Source organism: Solanum stenotomum, chromosome 1, assembly GCF_019186545.1.
Source record: "Solanum stenotomum isolate F172 chromosome 1, ASM1918654v1, whole genome shotgun sequence".
Classification (NCBI taxonomy): domain Eukaryota; kingdom Viridiplantae; phylum Streptophyta; class Magnoliopsida; order Solanales; family Solanaceae; genus Solanum; species Solanum stenotomum.
In genome coordinates this window covers 41420642-41442989 of record NC_064282.1, presented here as the reverse complement: position 1 = coordinate 41442989, position 22348 = coordinate 41420642, and positions in this window count along the sequence as shown.

Genomic DNA, 22348 nt, shown 5'->3' with positions numbered 1-22348 from the left:
TTTCTTAAAGTATACCTTATGAAGGATGCCATGCGTTTCAGAAAAAAAGGGAAGCTCAGTCCTAGGTATGTTAATATGTGTAAGATTATTGGGAAGATCGATAGGGTGGCATACACACTTGATTTTCCTTTGAAATTGGAAGCAGTCCATCATGTGTTTCATGTATCTACGTTACAGAAGTGCATTAGAGATCCTTCACGTATTACGCCCATTGAGAATATTCACATTTCTGAATATTTGTCTTATGAAGAGGTACCACTAGCTAATTTGGATTGGCAAGTAAGAAAGCTTCAAACTAAAGAAGTAGCTTCCCTGAAAGTGTTATGGTGGAATAAAAATGTCGAGAAAATTACTTGGGAAGATTAGGAAGAAATGGGGAAGAAGTACCCCCAGATATTTACGAATTAAGTTGAGCCAAATTTCAATAATTGAAATTTTTTTCTTTACAATAAGTTAACTGGATATAAGGGACTTGAAAGTGCAATTTATATGTCTCGTTGCGAGATAGCAATACGAAGCTTAGTAGTTGGAATTTTCAAAATTTGATTTTTTTTTCAGTTTTTAAATGTAAGAAATATAGTCTCACAAAGAAAGTACTAGACACAAAAAAAGTAACCAAGAAATTGTGTTGATTCATTCACGCACCAATGTTCTTAAGGGGGGGGGGGGGAGAGAGAGAGAATGTGAGATCCCATATTTTTTCTCATTCTTGCATAATATACGTGGTGTGGAGTGGCATAGTTTTATGAGTTGTATATGACTTGTTATAGTATATTGGATAATAATACTTCAAATGGATGGTAATATCAAGGAACTAAACTAAAGTTTTAGGTCAAAGGAACACCTTAAACAAAGTTCTGGGTTAAAGAAATGACTCGTGTAGCACCTTGACCGTTTGAAAGGTTTAAAGTAACATGTACCTTTGGGATAAGCGTATGAGTGTATAATATGCTATGAATAATGGTTTATGAGGTATTATATTATCACATTGGTCATATGTTAATTTTTGAAGTCAAGAAAAGTTGTGAACCAAAGGTCGGCAAAAGCTATCGTAAATTTCTCTAATTATAAATTTTCTAAACTTTGGGTCAAATGTCTCGAATGTTTTATCAAATACGTAAGAATTTAAAGATCCCACAACCTATAAAATCAAATATCTATAAATTTAGTTTACAAGCCACAAAACCTCACATCAAACCAACATTTGAGTAAAAAGTGTGAGTCTTTCACTGTGAACTCTACGGGTAGAATCCGGGTCACGAACTAGGGCGTGTCAAAAAATATGCTAAGTCAGTTATTTGGTGTTTTAACCCATAAAAATATTAATGTTCAGTTCATAACCAAAAAGAAAGCTTAAGAGAGGGTTCCAGTGGAGTTCTTGAGAGATGAAGGTGTGTTTTTACTAATTTCTACCATTATAGTTTGTCCTCGTTCCTAGAAATGTGACCTTTACACGTGACAATCATTTTCCCCTTCTATTAGTTCTGTTTTGAGATAGTTTTGGAAGATATAACTTGGTTTATTAGTGGTTCTTCAAGGCTTACACTTTATTTGCTAAGGTAATATGTCAGGACTCTTTTATGATTATTTTTACGAAGTTCTACGGGTGTTTCATCAAGTTAGGATCATATGGCAAATCTACTGATTTAAGCTCAATTATAAAAAATTTATAGGTGCATATAAGATGCGTATATATAGTGTTTGCGAAGCTTAGGACGTAAGGAACAACTTTCATAAAGACATTACGAGCATACAGGTGTCCGTTGGAAATGTATGTTAAGGCTAAGCTCTGTCCTTCCTTTTAACATGACTCTTGGGAAATTCCTAAAACAGCAAATGAGATATTTTACTATTGTTTTGCTAGAAAGATCTTCTATGAAAGGCATTAGGATCGCGACTAAATTATTTTCATGATGTTATTATGTTGACATTCCACTTGTCTGGGTAAATAGGGTACTCGACGCCTACAAATCATTTTATTGGCTTTCTTGACTATATGTCCATGTGTATGAATTTTTATTTTTCTTTGGGTAGTGTGGATAAAAAGATTATGAAAGACATTTAATGTTTGAAACCAGTCCTCTTTCCCTGCTAAAGTGTACTTTGAAAATTCTTTAAAGTAACACACGATTTTCAAAACTCTCAAATACAATGTGTATATTTAAACTATTAAAACACTTGTTTTTTGAAATTCTTTCTTTTATAAATTATCAAGGAACCAAGTGAACCATCTTAACACTCTGTTTGGATCATTGTTACCCATTGTTTCATAATGTACTGTATTGTATTGTACTCTATCGTACTGTACTGTATGGTAGATAAAATGTTTGGCTAGACTGTATTGTTTGTTGTTGTTTAATAACATTTTTATTGTTTGGTTTGACTATATCGTATTGTATTGTAATTTATAAATTTACTAAAATATCCTTAATTATTCTAGGGTAGGAGGTTTGACTAGAATTAAATAATATAGGGTAAAGGGTAAAATAGTATTATGAAATATTATGCCATGATATAATTGGAAAAAGAAATTAAGTAACAATGGGAACACACCAAATAGGTTGTTCCATAAAATGGGGGTTTCCATTGTTATGTAACAATGAAATTTAACAATACAATACACTACATTTTAATTAATAATCAAAAGAAACATTGTAGGTATGGTAACGATACAATACAATACAATGGGTAACTATGATTCAAACAGAGTGTAAGATTGTTATGAACATCTTCAAGGTTAAGTTATCTTTCTAAAAATTGAGCTAAGTTTTCAAACTTATTTGGAAAACATATGAGGTTCCAAGAGACATTTACATGTTATACAAAAGTTATTACATGATTATGAGAACAAGAGTACCGATGGATGGTCAGGGAGAGCGTACCATTCAAAACTTAGAGGACATGTTGAGAGCTTGCGTGATCGACTTCAAGGGCAATTGGGATGATCATCTTCCTTTTATAGAGTTCGCGTACAATAATAGCTACCATTCTAGTATTTAGATGGCCCTTTATGAGGCATTATATGGGCGTAGGTGTAGATCTTCAGTTGGTCTATTTGAAGTAGGTGAAGCAGCCTTGATAGGGCAAGATTCGGTTCATGATGCTAAGGAAAAAGTTCAACTTCAAATTCAAAATCTAATGGAAATGAATGTGTCGTCAATTATGTTGCTCGAACTCTTCAAAAATATCAACGAATGCATGTCAGATTCTCCAAAAGTAGGTATTTTTAGAGGATCCGACACAGGTGCGGTGCTGCATCAACAGTGAAGAGTCTGCGCAACATAAGTCATCCAAACTCCCATTGATACAATAACAAATAAATTGATATCACAATCAACTATATAATTATAATAGAAAAGCAAGAATGCCTAATCACATAAAAACAAAAGAAACTGAATATACCAAACAATTTAGAGAGATCCAGAAGAGAAGAGTAACCGGGAAAAAACCTTTGATCTTAAAGGATGCCTAACTCCTTCCCTTTAGATTAGTTGAACCCTTGCCTAGAATCTTAAGTTTAGTAAACCTTAAAATGAAGTTAACTTTAGAAAATAACTTTAATCAATTTAGGTGTCCTAATTCACCGTAATAATTAGCTAGTGACTTCTTATGTTAGTTATTAATTTGGAAACTACCATAATGTTGTACACTATTTTGACCCGATAAAATGGGGTATAACATATGTTCATTTGTAGTTTCTTTCTAGTCATTTCCTTTTCAGACGATATTGTAAGGGTTGTGTCCCTATTTTGATTCAAAGATTGTATTGGATGGCTAATTGAGACAAGTCTAGACTTCCGTTTGCTTTTATAAAAGACTTCGATTGTATGGAATAAGTATTAAATTTTCTACATCATTTCTTTGATATGCTAAGGGCTTGTATGAGACCCCCTCGGGGTGAAGTACACTATGTTACATCTAGGGTGTACCCCTAGGCCCTGGCAGTAGATAACCAAGACGTTAAGGAGCTTGTACGGATTTACGGAATCGAATTCGAGCGAGTAGAACTCCCGAAACTGATCTTGACGTGAAAGGGTAGTTTTTGAGCATCAAGGGTTGAAATTGTGTTGCAAAATGGAAGTTTGGAACTCAAATTCCGAGCTTTTTTCTTCGTTCAATCTGTCGGGGCGGGATTGGGTCCTGATGTGGCGGGACAGTCGCGACATAAATCGAGGAAACACCCTCAAAATGTTATTTTCTGCAAAAACTTCGTTCTTGAAAGCGCGGGACGATCCAAAACAATTCTTGACAACTTTCTACGATTTCTAATGCTAAAGTTAAGATTATTACTCCCCTAATCCATAATTCGATTTGTAAAACCTAGAATTTTAGGTAATTATTGTTGGGGGATGGTATTGGCCTGAAGTTAATGGTGGGAAAAACCCTAATTGAACAATATAATCTTGGGTTTGGCCATGGATTAATAGTTTCATTATTATTTGGGTATATTAGGCCTTGTTTATTGATCCTTGCGTTAATCGATTGTTTTTAGACCAAGAACAAGCTAAAAGAATCCGAAAAGGGAAGGCTCATCCGAAAAGTGAAGGCTCAAGTGTCTTAGGAGGATTCAAGCTTAGTTTTGAGGTAGGTGATGGTTCGATTTCCTGCTTGTGTGATATATGCCGGTTAATTGCTTCATTGTGTGTTTATGTAAATAGGAAATGTGAATCGAATCTAATGAAATGATTGTATATGAACAACTACATGCCATGAACCTAATACTTGATTGTATGACTACGAGTAATGTTCACTATGGGTGTGATTGTGATTGTGGTTGTGCTGACTGGATTGGGTGTCACGTTCCGACACATATTGGATCGGATGTCACGTTCCGACACATATTGGATCGGATGTCACGTTCTGACACATATTGGATCAGATGTCACGTTCTGACACATATATTGAATCGAGTGTCACGTTCCGACAAATATATTGAATCGGGTGTCACGTTCCGACACATGTATATTGGATCGAGTGTCATGTTCCGACAAACTAACAGTTGAGTGTGGGTTCCATGAGAGGACCACTGTGATTATTACATTCATGTATACTTGTCTTTGATATTGAGAAACTATATGTTGCTCCTGAAATGATAACTGATCTATGTATTCTGTATAAGTGTGTTTACTGTGTTGTAATTGCTTGCCTATGTTTTGATTACTGGAATAGTCGTGTGATCCTACCAGTACACTGTGGTTTGTGTACTGATACTGCACTTGCTCGTTCTTTGTTGAGTGCATGGCATCTTCACACGGCTATTGATAGACCTCATCCATGGGATCATTGATCGAAGACCAAATTTGAGGGTGAGCTAGTTCTTTCAGGCTGCCATGGATATTTCCTTGTTTAGTCTATTCTTTTCAGACTCAAACTGTTTAGTTAGATTTTGCTTATGTTAGTTTTGGGGTGGCACCCCTTTTTGACTTGTTGTTTAACAGAGTTTAGGTACAATGACTAGGGGTTAAATTTTTGTGATAGTTATTTGTAGACCTTCAAAGTTTATGGAAACTCCGTATTTATTTAGTTATTTAAACTTGCTTTCGTATCTTTAAATGTTCTAGTTTTCATTACTTTGATTAGTCGGGTTGTAGTAATGGTTCTTCCACCGGAGGGTTAGTGTGGGTGTCAATCACGACGGTCTAGGTCGTGACAAAGTTGGTACCAAAGCCCTAGATTCATTGATCTCATTATACCAAAACGAGTCTAATAGAGACTTGAGGAATGGTACAGAGACGTCTGTACTTTTCTTCAAGAGGCTACAATACTTTAGAAAATTTCCTTTTTCTTCTCCTTTCGTGCTATGACTTGATTCCAATTGGTATTTGATAATCCAAATTGGTATCTAATCTCTTTCACTCTTCTGTCCGCAGATGTTTAACACACAATACAATAGTGTTAGGCCCATAGCTCACGTCAATGAGCCAGCAGAAGAGTCCGCAACAAGAGTCCCCGGTCGAGGCTAGGGTATAAGAAGAGGAAGGGGCAGAGGCAGAGGAAGAATAGAACCCGCCAAGGGTGGAGCTCCAATTGAGAATTCTCCCAGAGAAGATGCCCCTCCTGCACATCACGAAGAGGTAGAAGAGAATGTGGAGGTCAAAAATGAGGAGAATGTTGGACCACAGAGGGATGCATATGCAGAGACTACATGTATTCCTCCCTTAGACTTAGTGTTAGCTCAGCAAATTAGGACTTTTTTGAAGGGGTTGGTCGGGCCTGGAATCCTTCCCAAAGTGCAACCAAATCAACCTCCAGCCAATCCCCCCATCGTTGTTGCGGTTCCCAAGGTGGGTGGAGCAGTAGGCACTGATGCCTTTTTTCGTCCCCTATTGGGTCCTCTGATAAATGGTAATGAGCATGAGATGTTGACTAAGATTCTGAAGCTGAAGGCCCCTGTGATTTATGGTTCTGAGAGTGAGGACGCCTATGAGTTCATTTTAAATTGTTAAGAGAGGCTTCACAAGTTAGACATAGTATATCAACATGGGATAGAGTTCGTGACCTTCCAGCTTCAGGATAAGGCTAAGCAGTGGTGGAGAGCCTATCTGGAATGAAGATTACCAGTCTTGCCCCCACTCACTAAGATGCAATTCCATGTTTTAATTTTGGAAAAAATGTGCTCCGGACTTTGAGGGATCGTAAGAAGGATGAGTTCATGGCTTTGGAATAGGGTGGTATGACTGTAGCTGCTTATCAGGCTAAGTTTCATGTTTTGTCTAGATATGCTACACAATTGGTAACTACTGAGGAGGAGAGGATTCGTCAATTCGTCCAGGGATTGAACCCCAAATTACAGGTATTGTTTGTTCACATGACCTCTGCAAGAAAAAGTTTTAATAAGGTAACAGACTTTGTGAAGAAAGTGGAAGGACTTCGACGTGATGGGCAGGCCAAGGCTTTTGCTAAGAAGTCCAAGAGCACATGTAACTTCCATGGTTCCTACTCCAGAGGTTCAGGTAGGCCGACACTTGCAGCCCGGCCAATTCAGTCGACTTTGCCCACTTCTACATGTAGTTACTCGGGAACTACACAATAGAATTTTATTCAGGATAGCCAGGGAGCCTTACCTTCGGCGGGCAGCAGATTGTCTTTTGACCGCAGTTGTTACAATTGTGGAGAACCTGGGCATATGTAGAGAGATTGTCCCCATTCGTGCATGTTTGACCCCGCGCAACAACAGTCTAGAGCAGTGGTACCTGTATGCAACAATAATTATTGACACCAAATATTGGCCTAACATTTTCAAAATTCGTAACTATTAAGTTCTATTTATTCAATAGTTCAAAATACTTTTATTTTAAAATAATTTTTAATAAGTTTATCAATATTTATCCTTATTTTCAAATTTTCTTATTTTTATCAGATTAATTGTAGTTACATTCATTTTTGTCATAACCGGTTGAATACGTTGAAATATTTGTTCATTTTGATTAAATCGTTATTTCTGTTAAATTGCATTTCTTACATGTCATTAGTTATATTCATTATATTTTTTAATAATCATTTTATTTGTTACATTTGTTAATATTCATTTTGATATTTTGCACGGTCTAGAAATTCATTTAAATGTGGATAAGATTTCATACACATATATTTTATTAGCTAGTGGTTTTAGTCCACAATTTTAAGATAATGGTATTGTACTATTGGTTGTTTTCGATTTTCTATTTAAGGAATGACTTGGTCATTAAGTTAGAGTGTTGATGGATAAGATTTTAGAGGTAATTTTCAGATTTTTTAGGGTTTAAGAAATTTTTTAACGTTCATATTTTTCCGGCCACCGTCATGTAGGACACATGTGTCTACTTGTTCAATTTTATACAAGTTTAAGTGTCTACTTGTGCATATCCAAATTTAAGGGTCATAGTTGCCAACTAACACCAAGTTAAGAGTCATATTTATGTATTATGCCTAAATTATTTGATGGCAATGACTAATAAACATATAATCTTATGAGTTCGAAAGAGACGTGGCAAGTTATAATATTTTTTTAACAGATATTTTTGTTTCAATTTGTTTATCCTATCTATTTTTCATTCCGCTTAAGAAATAATGTTTCTTCGTATTTTGATAATTTCTTAATTTTAACATTTCACGTGACATATTTAAAATCACAAAATTAAAAATATATTTTAATACACTCTACATTTTAATATATTTTCTTAATTAATTTATGCCTAAAAACAGCTTTAATTCATTTCTTAATATTGTGTAAAAGATCAACCACTTCACTAACTATTATCGACTATCCTCTATGTACTTGATAATGAATTATAGATTCATATATAGTATATCGACTCATGTCAATTATTCAATAGATAAATTTTCTACTCAATTAACTAAATTATTTGTCAATAACCGATCGATGACTTGGTAAATATATATATACTAGATGAGTAATGCACGTGCTGCACACGGGCCCAATTTGATTAAGTCATTCAATTTTGTATGATTTTTTGTTATGATCTCATAACAACATAAATAATCCAAAGTCTTGATGATACTATTTACCATAGAAAGCTATATTACATGGATGCAAAAATAATTTTTAATTCTTATGTGATCCAAAAATGAATTTCACATTGCATTTGGCTCCAACTGTTGCTCGATCATACTCCCAATCACGACTATGAGCATATTTATTCAACATATTTATCCAACATGAATTAACGACACACACTTAAGCCTGGAAACGGAACCGGGAGATGCCAGTTCCGGTACCGTTCCGTCCCGGTCCATTATCGATCCCGTTCCGTTCCGGCTTGTACCAGTTAGGTCCTATGTCTAGGGGGTCCGGGAGGGGTAACGGGACGGAAACTGGGATTTACCTGTTAGTCCCGATCCGATCCGGTTCGGTTTTTTTTTTAAATTGAAAAAATAGTCGTTGAGAGCCGTTGGAAGGTTGTTGGGCAACGAGTTTTGGGCCCCACCAACGGCACTTTCACCCCCATAACTCCCCAAAACACACCGCTACCTCCCAAACTTTTTTAATACCCAACCTTCTAAAAACTACATTTTCATCCTCGTTTTTACCTATAAATACCCCAAATCTTTCATTCTTTTCACTCACAAAAATATTATCTTCTATTCTCTCAACAACTCTCAAAAGTCTCACTAAAGTCTCTACTCTCTAATCTCCTATTCTCGTTAAAATTACGAATTTGGTCTTTGGAAATTGAATTTGGAGCTTCAAAATTCAACTTTCAATTTTTTACTTTCGGTCATACATGTCTACCTTTTTAAGTAGACGTTTAGTACATTCGTTCCAACTCACTTTTCATTTAGTTATTTATTTGTTTACATTTAATTGTTTATTTTGTGAGTAATTAGTCTCTAGTCTCTACTTATTTAGTTATTTATTTGTTTAAAACTTTGCATTACATTTTCGTATTATATATAATTTACTCACTTTTTATATTTGAATATGGATTTCGGTAAAAACAATGTTGACAAGGGTAAAACAACCATAGTTGATTCGTTGACTAATTTATGGACCTCAAAATCCAAGAAAAATAAAAAAACCGTTGTACTTCTAAATCTAAAACTAAAAAAACTTCTCAATTAAGAATAAATACGGATGATTATACGCATGTTGATGAAACTGTTTTTAATATTGATAGTAATAGTGGATTAGATCCTTATCATGAACATTTACAAAGAAGGTTTGGTAATTTTGATGAGGAATTACCTGAAGATGATGAACATGATAATGTTAATAATTATATTGATAATTTTGATAATAATGTTGATGAATATGATGATGATGATGATGAAACTGAGCCAGTTATTTGCTCTGTTTTACCTAATATTTGTGCTATTTCTATTAAATTTTATAAATTAAAAAATAAACCAAGATTTGAAGAATTTGTTGAGAAAATGATTGAAAATTTTTAAAAATATTTTATTCCTATTCCTCAAATTTATTTAACCGCTTGTTTGTTAAACCCACATTACAAAGATGAAGGTGCATCACGAATGGTTGATAAAATATATTTTAATTTGGGTACTGAAGATGATGAAACACCTAGTTGTCAAGAAGTTAAAGATGGTACAAAAATTGAAGCTAGAAAATTGTATGAATTGTATAATTCTAATAGAATGAATGTAGTACGTAATGAAGAACCTCAAAGTTCTAGGAGTAGATATAATGAAGATGATCTTGATGATATGATAGATTGTTATCTTGAACTTTTTCATAATGATAGAAATGATTTCGATGCATATATTAATCAAATTACAGAACCTACTACTGATCTTCTAGAATGGTGGAGCAATCGCGGCAAGGGATTTACCGGTTGCTCGAGATGTGTTAGCTATTCAAACATCTTCAGTAGCTTCGGAAGGCACTTTTAGTGCAGCAAGATTTCAAATTAGAGAGCATAGATATTCATTAGCACCAGATAGCTTGGAGATATCAGTATTATTTAGAGATTGGATTAATGGCGAGAGAAGGAGTTATGGTCGTCCAGCTTTACTGACCAAATTTGAAAATGACGTTGATGAAATAATGCAAGATTTTAGTGACGACAACATTGATGCATTTGAGGAACTATCTTATCAACCAATTCCAGATCATGTTACAAGAGAAATGTTAAATGATTTAAGAAAAGATTTCCTTGATACAATGAACTATTAAATTTAAATGTCTATTAGTATGAGTATGATAATTCGTGGTCTAATTCAAACATAACTCTTCCTAGAAAATGGCTATGTAGATTAGATCTTTTAATACTCTATTAATATTTTGTAACTCAAATTGTACTATTTAATTAATATTAATAAAACTATAGGCTATTCGCCTTTTTTTTTTTATTATTGTCTTCAACTTTTATAACTTATAAAGTTTGAAATTTATACTTTTAAAATTTAAAATTTAAACTTTATAACTTGAAAAGTTAGAAATTTAAATTTTAAAACTTTTAAAGTGAACTAAACTTTTATACTTTTAAAGTTTAAAATTTAAAATTTTAAACTTTTAAAGTGTAAAATTTAAACTTTTATAGTTTTAAAGTTTGAAATTTAATTTAAACTTTTAGAGTGTGAAATTTAATCTTTTATACTTTTAAAGTTTGAAATTTAAATTTTCAAACTTTTAAAGTGTGAAATTTAAACTTTTATTAAAAGTTTAAAAGTATAAACTTTAAACTTTAAAATTATAAAAGCTTTAATATTATTTGATTAATGTTCCCAGTTTTTTAATTTTAATAAGTAATTTTTTAAAAAAAAATATAGCTGTTGGGACCCGGTTTCCGATCCGGTCCAGTACCGATCCGGGACGGATACACCTATATTTTTTTGAAACTACCGATTTCGGTCCGTCCCAATTCCGGTACGATTCCGCTCCATCATACCCAATTCCGTTCCGATTCAAGTTCGTCCCGATCCGGTAGTCCCGCTACCAATCCCGTTGCCAGCTATACACACTTATGTTATGGATGATATTTGTAAAAGAGTTGCATCTTTAAATAAGCTTACAACAACCAAAAAAGAGAACTTGAAGAAACTTCACAATAAAGATAACTTCAACAGAATCTTCCAAATACCATTTTATTATACATATGAAGAAAAAAGAAGCATAAAAGTCGGCATTTTTCGACGAATCCAAAACCCTATTTTTTTTGTTCTGTTTCTTTCAACCAAACGGCCGCAACAGTTCCCACCATCAAAATCCGATCAAACACCCATCAGAAATGACCCCAAACACCAACCAAAACTCTGACAAACCCCACCTTAACGTCGCTGCAACTCCAGCAGCGAACAACAACAAACCACCCAAGCCTCCGTTTCTCCCTCACACACAACCCCCCAAAACTCACACTCAACACCACCCTCCAGACCATCCAACATCACCCAAACAACCACCTAAACAACCGCCGCGAACCGGTGACACAAACAGCCACCAAGCTGCCTCCATTTTCTATCTTTTCTGACGAACAACTCGAAGTAACAACAAAATCAGATGAGCTTGAAGCTCTCAAACCACCAACACGGTCTTATCGAGCTCATGAACAATAAAAAATGACCAGATCCACGATTTTGACACCGCTTCAACTCCAAATTCCAGTTAAATCCATGAACTCCAGTAAACCCAATAAATTTCCAGATTTGATCGGAAAGGTTCAAGCTCCGGTAACCTTCATCTTTATATTTTGTTCATACTATTGTGCAGCGTTCTATTCTTTATTATTGATTTTTCTTGATTACTTTTGGGACTGATTTGGTCATTTTGAGAGGTTTTTATCAAAGCTCATTTGTTTCTCCATTTGACACCATGTCTCCTATTGTTATGTTTTTTTTTAGCAAATACAGTGATCTTCTTTGGCATTTTGATTATTTTTTTAGTTGATTAATTGGGTGTGGTTTATTTGAATTTTTATGCATTAATTTCTCTTGTTCGAAAATAGGCAAATATTCCAGTAGGCTTCATCTATGTTTATTGTTATTTGCTTTTACTATTGCCATCTTATCTTGTCATTATTATTTGTTAGGACTGTAGGATAATTTTTGTTGATCTGGATTTTTGTTGCCTTGCTTTATCGGATATTGTTGGTTGTTTTAATTCCTCTTTTTTCACTAGCTTGTTATGTTTATCATTATTGTTTGGCTGAATATCGTGTTTGGCTTTGTGTTAATTTATTCATATTTATTTTTGGATCATCTTAGATATGAGCTAACTTGAACATGAATGCTAAAATTGACCAATGAAAAAATCTCTCCGTCCATTTTCGAGGCTTCTTCAATATTAAAATACAAAAATTAAGTTTGTGAATATATTATTTATATGTTAAAATTGGCCGATGAAGAAATTACCGTCGATTTTCAAGGCCTCCCATGTTAATAAGACGAATTTTATTTTAAGTTATTTATTTCATTTATTTTTATTCATATTTATTTATCAACAACATTTTTAGTAAGTATGTTTATAGGTACCCCTGTGTCACTTCTAGTGAAGCTATCCCAATGGGATTCGAATATTATTGTGTATATATTATCGATGTTAGGCAAATCTTAGGGCATTTTTTATATTATTGTTTTATTTTATTATGTGTATATTGCATGTTTATTATACTTGTATTTTATTTTTATCTTCTCCTCAATTTGAAAAAAATGAATTCAGTCGGGACCCACAATTGTGGATTTCGAAGGATGCCTAACACAATTCTCTTCGAAATAACTTGTATCCCTTACTTAGAATCTAACAGTTTTGAAGATTTTTTTAATTGGTTTCCTAGTTTTTTCTAAAATTAGGCGGCGATTCTTTTAAAATTCATTATTCTTAAAATTCTTTCAAAATTAAATTAATTGATTATTTTTTAGTCACCACGACGTTTTGCCTTATTTGAATAAAGTAGTGATGAAAACAGTAATAATGACAGAAGATGTCCACAAAGTGTGCGAGGAGGGAATCAGCGATGATGTGGAGACCAGGGAAATGATAATGCAGGTAGAGGAGCAGTGCATCCAGGCAAGTAGGTTGTCTGTCAAAATGAAAGGGCTCATTGTTATGCCTTTTCGGGCAAGATAGAGGAGGAGACATCTGATGCATTGATCACATGTACTATCCCTGCTTGTGATCGGATGACTACTATTTTGTTTGATCTGGGTTCTACTTATTCATATGTATCAATTCAGATTGCTTTGGGATTTGATGCGATTTGTGATGCACTTGATCCCCCATCAATGTTTCTACTCCAGCTGGAGAGTTTGTCATAGTCACCCATGTATATCGTGTTTGTCCTATGTTGTTTATGGGTTTTCAAAGTTAGGGTGATTTAGTTATTTTGGATATGACTTGGTTGTCCCCCTATTATGCTGTGCTTGTAATGCTAAGTCTGTGACTCTAGTTAGAGTGGGAAGGGGTGTACAAACCTAAGTCAGCTAATATCATATCTTCCATTCGTGCTAAGAAACTGGTGGGGCAAGGGTGTTTGGCATATTTGGCTCATATTCGAGATGTTGAGGCCGAGTCTCCATCTATTGAGTCTATTCTTGTAGTGTCTGAATTTAGAGAAATGTTTTCTACCGATTTGCATGGTATGCCTTCGGATAGAGATATAAATTTATGCATTGACTTGGAACCTGGTTCTCACCCCATCTCCATTCCTTCTTACTACATGATTCCGACAGAATTGAGAGAGTTTCAAGCTCAAATCCAGGAGCTTCTTGATAAATGTTTCATCTTTTCTAATGCTTCCCTGTGGGGTGCTCCTGTCTTGTTTGTTAAAAAAAAATGATGGTAGTATGAGGATGAGCATAGATTATCAAAAGTTGAATTAGGGTCACCATTCAAAATAAGTATTCGTTGCCTCAGATAGATGATCTCTTTGACCAGTTGCAGGGTGCATCAGTTTTCTCGAAAATTGATCTAAAGTCTAGTTACCATCAATTAAAGATTAGGCCTCAAGATGTAGCAGAAACGACATTCAGAACCCGCTATGGGAACTATGAATTTCTAGTGATGTCGTCTAGGTTGACAAATGCGCCTGCAACTTTCATGAGTTTGATGTATGATGTGTTCAAACCATTTCTGGATATTTTTGTTATCATTTTTGTTGACGATATTTGGGTTTTTCGAAAAGTAAGGAAGAGCATGCTGACCATATTTGTATTATTTTGGGTGTCCTTAAGAGACAAAAGTTGTATGATAAACTCTCCAAGTTTGAGTTTTGGTTGACTTCAGTTGCCTTTTTGGGGCAATGTGGTTTCAATGGAAGGGGTAATGGTAGATCCCCAAAAGATCGAAACAATCAAAAACTGGGTCTGGCCTAGCTCTATGACTCAAGTTAGTAGTTTCGTTGGGCTCACCATCTACTACCGATGGTTTGTGAAATTTTTTGATTCTATCGCCACGCATTTGACAAGACTGACCAAAAAAGAGATACATTTCCAATGGACTGAAAAGTGTGAAGAGAGCTTTCAAGAGCTCAAGACTCTTCTGACAACAACACCTATCTAGCACTGCCGGTGGAAGGTACATATTTCATTGTTTATTGTGATACTTCACATTCGGGTTTGGGTGTTATGTTGATGCAGAATAAGAATGTCATATCCTATACACCGCAACGGCTGAAGGTGCATGAGAGAAACTACCCGACACATGATTTGGAGTTGGTAGCAGTAGTGTTTGCCCTCAAGATCTGGTGGCATTATCTTTATTGTGTCAAGTGTGAGGTATTTACTGACCACCGTAGCTTACAACATGTATTCACTCAGAAGGACCTGAATTTGAGACAACGAAGGTGGATGGAGTTACTCAAGGATTATGATGCCACCATTCAGTATCATTCAGGTAAGGCTAATGTGGTGGCAGACACATTAAGCCAGAAGGCGGTGAGTATGGATAGTCTAGCTTGCTTGGGTGTATCCAAGCGACCTTTGGCCAAGGATATCCAAACCTTAGAGTCTAAGTTCATTCAATTGGGCATCTCAGAGAAAGGTAGGCTGATAGCCAACATTGTGGTTAAACCCACATTCATTGAGGAGATCAAGGCCAAAGTTTAAGGATGAGAGTTTGAATGAGCTCAGAAAGAAGAGAGTGTCTGGCAAGGCACAAGATGCGACTCTTGATTTGCTCAGTTTTAAATGAAGCATTTGTGTTCGTTGAGTGGATGAATTGATTCAGAAGATGTTGACAAAATCCCATGGTTCACTGTATTCCATTAATCCGGGTGTGACCAAGATGTACCGAGATTTGAAATGACTTTCTTGGTTGCCTGGCATGAAGAAAGACATAGTGGAGTTTGTGATTAAGGGCCAAAACTGTTGGCAGGTAATGTATTAGCACCTAACACCTGCAGGTTTGCTTCAGCGAATGTCAATCTTTGAATAGAAGTGGGAAATGATAGCTATGGATTTTGTGGTTGGTCTTCTCAAGACCTTGGGAAAGTTTGATTCCATCTGGGTGGTGGTTGATAAACTAACTAGGTCCGCTCACTTCATTCCTGTTAGAGTAGATTATAATATTATAATGCTCAGCAGTTGGATAAGGTTTATGTGAAAAAGATAGTGAGACTGTATGGGGTCCCCCTTTCTATAATCTTGGACCTGATACACAGTTCACATCCATGTTTTGGCAAAAATTGTATGAGGAGTTGGACACGCAACTAACTTTTAGCAGAACCTTCCATCCACAAACGGATGGACAGTTAGAGAGAACTATTCAAGTGTTAGAGGACATGTTGAGGGCGTGTGTGATTGACTTTGGAGGACATTTGGACAAGTTTTTACTTTTTTGTGAGTTCTCCTATAATAACAGTTATCACTCCAGCATTGACATGACATCGTTCGAGGCACTTTATGAGAGGGGATGTAGATCACCCATAGAATGATTTGAGGCTTGGGATGTGAAACCTTTGGGGGTTGATTTGGTGAAAGATGCTCACGATAAGTTAAGGAGCATCCAAGCTAAACTTCTAGTAGCCCAGAGTCGACAAAAGAATTATCATGGGGACGGGGATTACATCATAAAATGAGACTCAGTTTTGTTAGACAAAAACCTTCAGTGTGAGGAGGAACCTGTTGAAGTTCTTGATTGCGACGTCCAGAAGTTGAGGACCAGGGAGATATAGTCCGTGAAGGTTCAATGGAAGCATCATCCTGTTGAATAAGCTACTTGGGAAACCAAGAAGGAAATGCGAGACAAGTATCCCAGTTGTTCGACGATTCAGGTACTACTTTACTCTTACCTTAGCCAGTTTTTCCTAGTTTATCACTCGGAGACGAGTGATGGGTAAATTAGTATCTATTGTAACGACATGTTCCCGTCGTTATGGAAAAGGAAATAGGGAAAGAATTTGGGCTAGAAAACTTTTGAGTAGTGACTTGGAAATTTCTAGCGTAGCCAGACTTGGATGAAATCTGAGTCTGGTGAGGTCTAGGTAAATCTGGTAATGAACGGGGGGTTTAATTATGAATTTGATCACATGAGTGGTAATGACGTTTCAAAGACACTTCATACAATTCTAAGCATCAACGGTCATTAATCAACATATAATCCAACTAAATGAGTTGGGGTCGAATTCCACAGGGAGCGGTACCACTACGTGTTTAAGATTCAATAGTAAAGTGTGAACATGGTCAAATAAGTCATAGGAATAGACATTATCGAATGAAAAACATAATTCAAATCAGGAGTTGACACGAATGTCAAATAAGAGGGTTTTGGTTTAAAATTATCAACTACAACAACAACAAACAATACAAAATAACAATAATGAGACGGGTTCTTGGGATGTGATTCGATTATAGGCTAATGTAGACAAACGGGTAATTGCAACTATTAGAAAATATTTAGTTATTAGTAACTAAGATAGACTATAGAGGAGGTAAACTTTCTCTCGAACAATTTATCCCAAATCAAGTCGATTTCTCTCGAACATCGATAATCAGGAAAAATAAGAAGAGCCTGCACTTTAGTCCATTCATTCTCTTGAGCTGAATGCGTAGAAAAAGGGTTTAGTATTCACTCTCTCTTGAGCTGAACCGAAGACAACCCAATAACCACAGACCATTAATCTATAATCTTGGTTTTAAAACCTCTCTCTAGCAAGCCAAAAACACGAAGATAGAACTGCATTTGTAACTAAAATTCCTTAAATTAAATCACAATTAATGATTGAACTCACTTCTAAACAACATTTAAACTAACAATTAGCAATACCCATAAACTAAATCAGCCCATAATCACATAATCACACCCCACAAATTAGGGTTTTAGCTAGTCATCATAAAAAGATAAAAATCGTTACCAAATTGAGTTTCCATCAACTGGGTAAGATTAATTTCGTCCTTACAATGCTCCAAGTCGAAGAATCTCAAAGACTCACTTCCAATTTCTCAAAAGTGAAAAACTTCAAATCTCCAAAGTTTAGGAATAACTAGAGAAAACTTGTCTCCATACTCAAAGTTCAAACTAAAAATTATCTCAAATGAAATTATGATACTAAACTAAATGTTCAAAAATGTATTTATAGTCGCCAAAAATATTTTGTGAAGAGCCATTCGGCGTAGTAATTCGGGCTTGCCGATCCACTCGGCGATGCGCCCTTTAGCCAATTTCATTGCCTTTCCGTCTTGGTCTTCAACATCCTCAATGTCTTTAACTTTGGGGGATCGGGGAACTACTCAGCGATCCACCGACTACTCCTTTCTCTCGCCGACTTGATTTTCTCCTTGAGGACTTGGCATGCTGGAACTTTAGGCGGTCAAAAAGCCCTTCGGTGACTCGCCAAGTAGACTTGACGATCACCAGGCTTCCTTTTCTTCACTCTTTTAGCTCACTTCGTTCTTTTTTTGCAAATTAGTGTCCTTGGATTGTTCCTCAATCCAAATACCTGGAAATCAAGGGTTTTACATTAGTTATTGGCACACAATAAGCATTTGAGGATATTAAATCAGTATAAATAAAGCCCTAAATGAGTCCAAATCGTTGACTCATCAACACCCCCAACTTAAACATTTGCTTGTCCTCAAGTACAACTCAAATTCAACAATTCAAAAAAGATGTTTCAAATAGTGCTGCACAAGACTCAATCATGAATGCACATAAAACGACTCAACTTACTGATGCAATAATCAATTGTGCACTCAATGGGTTAGGTTGCGACTCACCATTACGAAAGATTCTCAAGTTCACAATACTTGCTTCAAATGCAAGTTCAAGCTTAACAAGGTATTCAAATGCCCTCACACAAAGAATGATTCCATATTCACACACTATTCTTCAACAATTTATAGTTCCGGAATCATATGCAACTCTCACACTCACAAAGATGAACACATGCATGACTTACCCCATAGGTTTTCCCTTATTTTCAATCAACATTCATTTCAGCTCACTTAAGATCAAAAAGGTTTTTTCAAGGCTTGTAACAGGTTTGAGTGTAAAAGTATGGTCATTTAGGCTAGTGGCTGCTATCTTCATGAAATGTGGTATGAACAACACTTTCTTTTCTTTTCTTCATCATTCTCATTTATGCTCAAAATTCATCCCATTATTCACTTTCCATGGAATATCGGACACCCCATTTGTTTTGCAACTTTCACAACTTCCACGACTTTTTCATTCTTTTTTTTTTGTATGGAGGGGTTCCATCTTTCTCAAGATCATGGGTAAAGGGAGATTTCTTCACACTTCTTGATTTACCTTCTCTTTTCACCACACCCTCAACTTAGGCTTTTGGCCTAAGTTGGCTATTCCAACAAACCACATCTAATGAGGATTAAGGGTGAAGGGATAAAGAAAGGTCACAATTGCATCAACTTTGTTCCAAGAAAAGGATAAGGCTCAAAGGTGTTCAAGCAAAGTTCACACACTCACAAGGTTGGCCACAAAAGAGGATTAATGTCAAATTATTTCACTTTTCAAAATTGTTGCCTAAGATCATTTCAAGAACTTTCATCAATTAGTCAACCGGACCAACGGGGCAAATTCTAGGTGTCATCACACATGGTTCATGGTAAGCTCATCATACAAGACATTGACACCAATATCAAACAAGACTCCACACTTTTGCTAGTATGCAATGTTCATTACAAGAGACTCAATTCGGCAATCGACTAGTCACAACGAGATGCAAAAAGTTCACATATTATCTATGCAACTTCATTTGGCCTCATCGTAGCCGCACATTCATTTTTGTTTGATTGAGAGTACTATTCAAGTCATCGATATTGATCATAATCGATACTCAAATTCGCACAAGAACAACCACATTCAAACACAATCAAGAAGTGGCAAAATTTTCAAAAGGGTCAAAACTCATTTATAATTAAAACAAGGAGCCACAAGCTCAAATATCCACAAAACAGTGCCAAAACACAATTTACATCACAAAAACCCAATACATACAAAAATAACAATTGCAAGAGGTCGGTATGGAAATACTTCACCCACCACAAACAAAAAGCAATTCTTCCTCAAATGCAATAAAATATCCAAAAAGTCAATAAAAAGGACAGAAAGGGAGGTAATGAAAAGTCCTGTCTACACAGTCTCTCCATCTGTCGGGGCATCAGTGCCCGGTGCAACACTCTCATCTTGAGCATCAGTGCCCGGGGTATCCGTAACACTAGATCCAGCCATGGTGGTATCTGCCAAAGAAATTTGCACAGTTGAATTTATCATCGCCACCTCAACCTCTGTCAGGTCCTCATAAGAAACCTCCTCATCAACACCAAGTTGCTTTTCATCGGCCTCAGCCTCAGACTAGGCATCAGCTTCCTCCTCAGCTCAAACCTCCTCTCTGGTGTTAGCCGGAGGCACATCTGTATCAGCTGGCATATCAAGTATCTCCACAGTCTCGAAAATCATCAACATGTTGGTGGACTTCAGTTGGTCCACATCTTTTCTTAGTTCAGCAATCGCGGCGTTTAGAGTTATCACCTCCTAAGTATCCTTTTGACCACGCTCGCACACAACTATTCTTGTCGCAAGGGGATCAATAGTAGAAATTAGAGGTGTCACAGCATTGGCGAGGTCTCTCTCGATCATGCCAGGAATGGTGTCCTCAAGTTTGGAGGCACGTCTATTAGAAGAGTGGGCTAGCTGCCCCATTCGTAGTAATGCAGCCTGAGTGAGCGGGGGTCGGGAGGTAGAATCATAGGACCAGATCAGGGAGGCAAGGGAGTAGTAGAGGTACTAGGCATCATGGAAGGAGCAGTGCTTGTAAAGACCCTAAAAATGAACTAGTGAAACTAGAGCCTCACATGTGAGTTTGGAGTTGAGAACTTAATGAAATGATGAAAAATGATCGTGACGTCCGGAAACTAGTCATTTGAACTAGTGAGTTGTAAGGGTCAACTTTAAATGGTCATAATTTTTAGCTCAAAATGAATTAGGTGGACCTCTACCTATCCTATTAAAGGTCTCTGAGTCCTCTTTCTAACACCACCAAGTTTGCCCAATTCCGACCTTGGAGTAAAAAGTGATGCCCGAAATAGTGAAGCACTGTCCAAAAGGATGAGTTTAGACGGGTTTAGTGAACACTTTTAAGTTTAACTTTGTGGGTCCTTAATTATTTTCCTTAGTTGAGTTCCTATTATTCTTTGCCTTTCCTAGCAATTATAAAACCCCCTTTTGACCAAAATTCTTTCATTTAAGTCACTCCAATTAGAATAAACAAGAAACTCACCTCCTCTCAAATATTTTTCTCTACAATCCTCCATTGAAGAAGGTCAAGAACTAGGAGCTAGGGTTTGATGATTTTAAGGTGGTTCTTTCTCAAATTGCTTGGGGATTCTTAGTTAAGGTATGGGGACTCTTTATCTTTGATTCCTTTTTCAATCAAAGAGCTAATTCAAAGTATTTTCAAAGTTCTCCAAAAATCATAAAGTCCTAATTTCGATTCTAGCATGGGTTCTTGCATAAGAAAGGTTTTAATTGATGATTTATATTGTTATTAATGATTATTAGTGAGTTTTAGAAAGAAATCCCCATGAACCCATGTTTTCTCAAATTCTCTAAATTTCACCATAAAGTGGGTGTATTGATTGTGAGTAGTGATTATAAAAATTGTATTTAGTATGGTATGAGATGTTCATATATGGTATTATATATGTGAATTATTTATAATTTTTATTGAATTGAAGGATGTGGGATGTTGGCCTTGAATGGGCAAAAATTGTGAATTTGTCTTCATGTTGATTATCGGCTTATGCTTAGCTTAAATGGTATAGTTGAATACCATGATTACCTATGCTTTCTATTGTGAATTGTTTGATCATGAGAATGGTGAAGGTGGTTTGGAAAGGATGGTAAGTTGACCTACTTTATGAATAATGTTGAATTAGTAGGGAATTAAGTAATGTTGGTTATGGCTTTGGAGAATGGTAAGATGGCTTAATCTCTTAGGATTGATATAATTGTTATTGATTGGTTTGATCCACCTTTGGTGGAGGTGGTTATTTGTTGTATTATTGTGAATTGAGGCCATGAAGGGCATTATATGAATGTTGTTATATTGTTGTATTATTATACACATATGAGGTTATATGTGAGGGTATGATGTGAATGAGTTTTATGTGAAGCTATATGTGAAGGTATGATGTGAATGAGTTTTATGTGATCTTGTGATGATCCTATGTAAAGTGGATAGCATTGTGAGTTAAAGTATGATTTTTCATGATGTATTATATGAAATGATGTTGGATTGTGAAGTATCCTTAAATGAAAATGTTGTGACTTGGTTGGTAGACTAAAGTGTCCCTCCTTGTTTCTTAAAGTCTTGAATGCATATCTCTCGATCTAGAGCTTAACTTGCAGTGAATAGATATGATTTGGAAAGATAATTCGTAGACCTACAACTCTTATTTTTATGTCAAACTCTGATTCAGATGTTATAGACTCGAAATA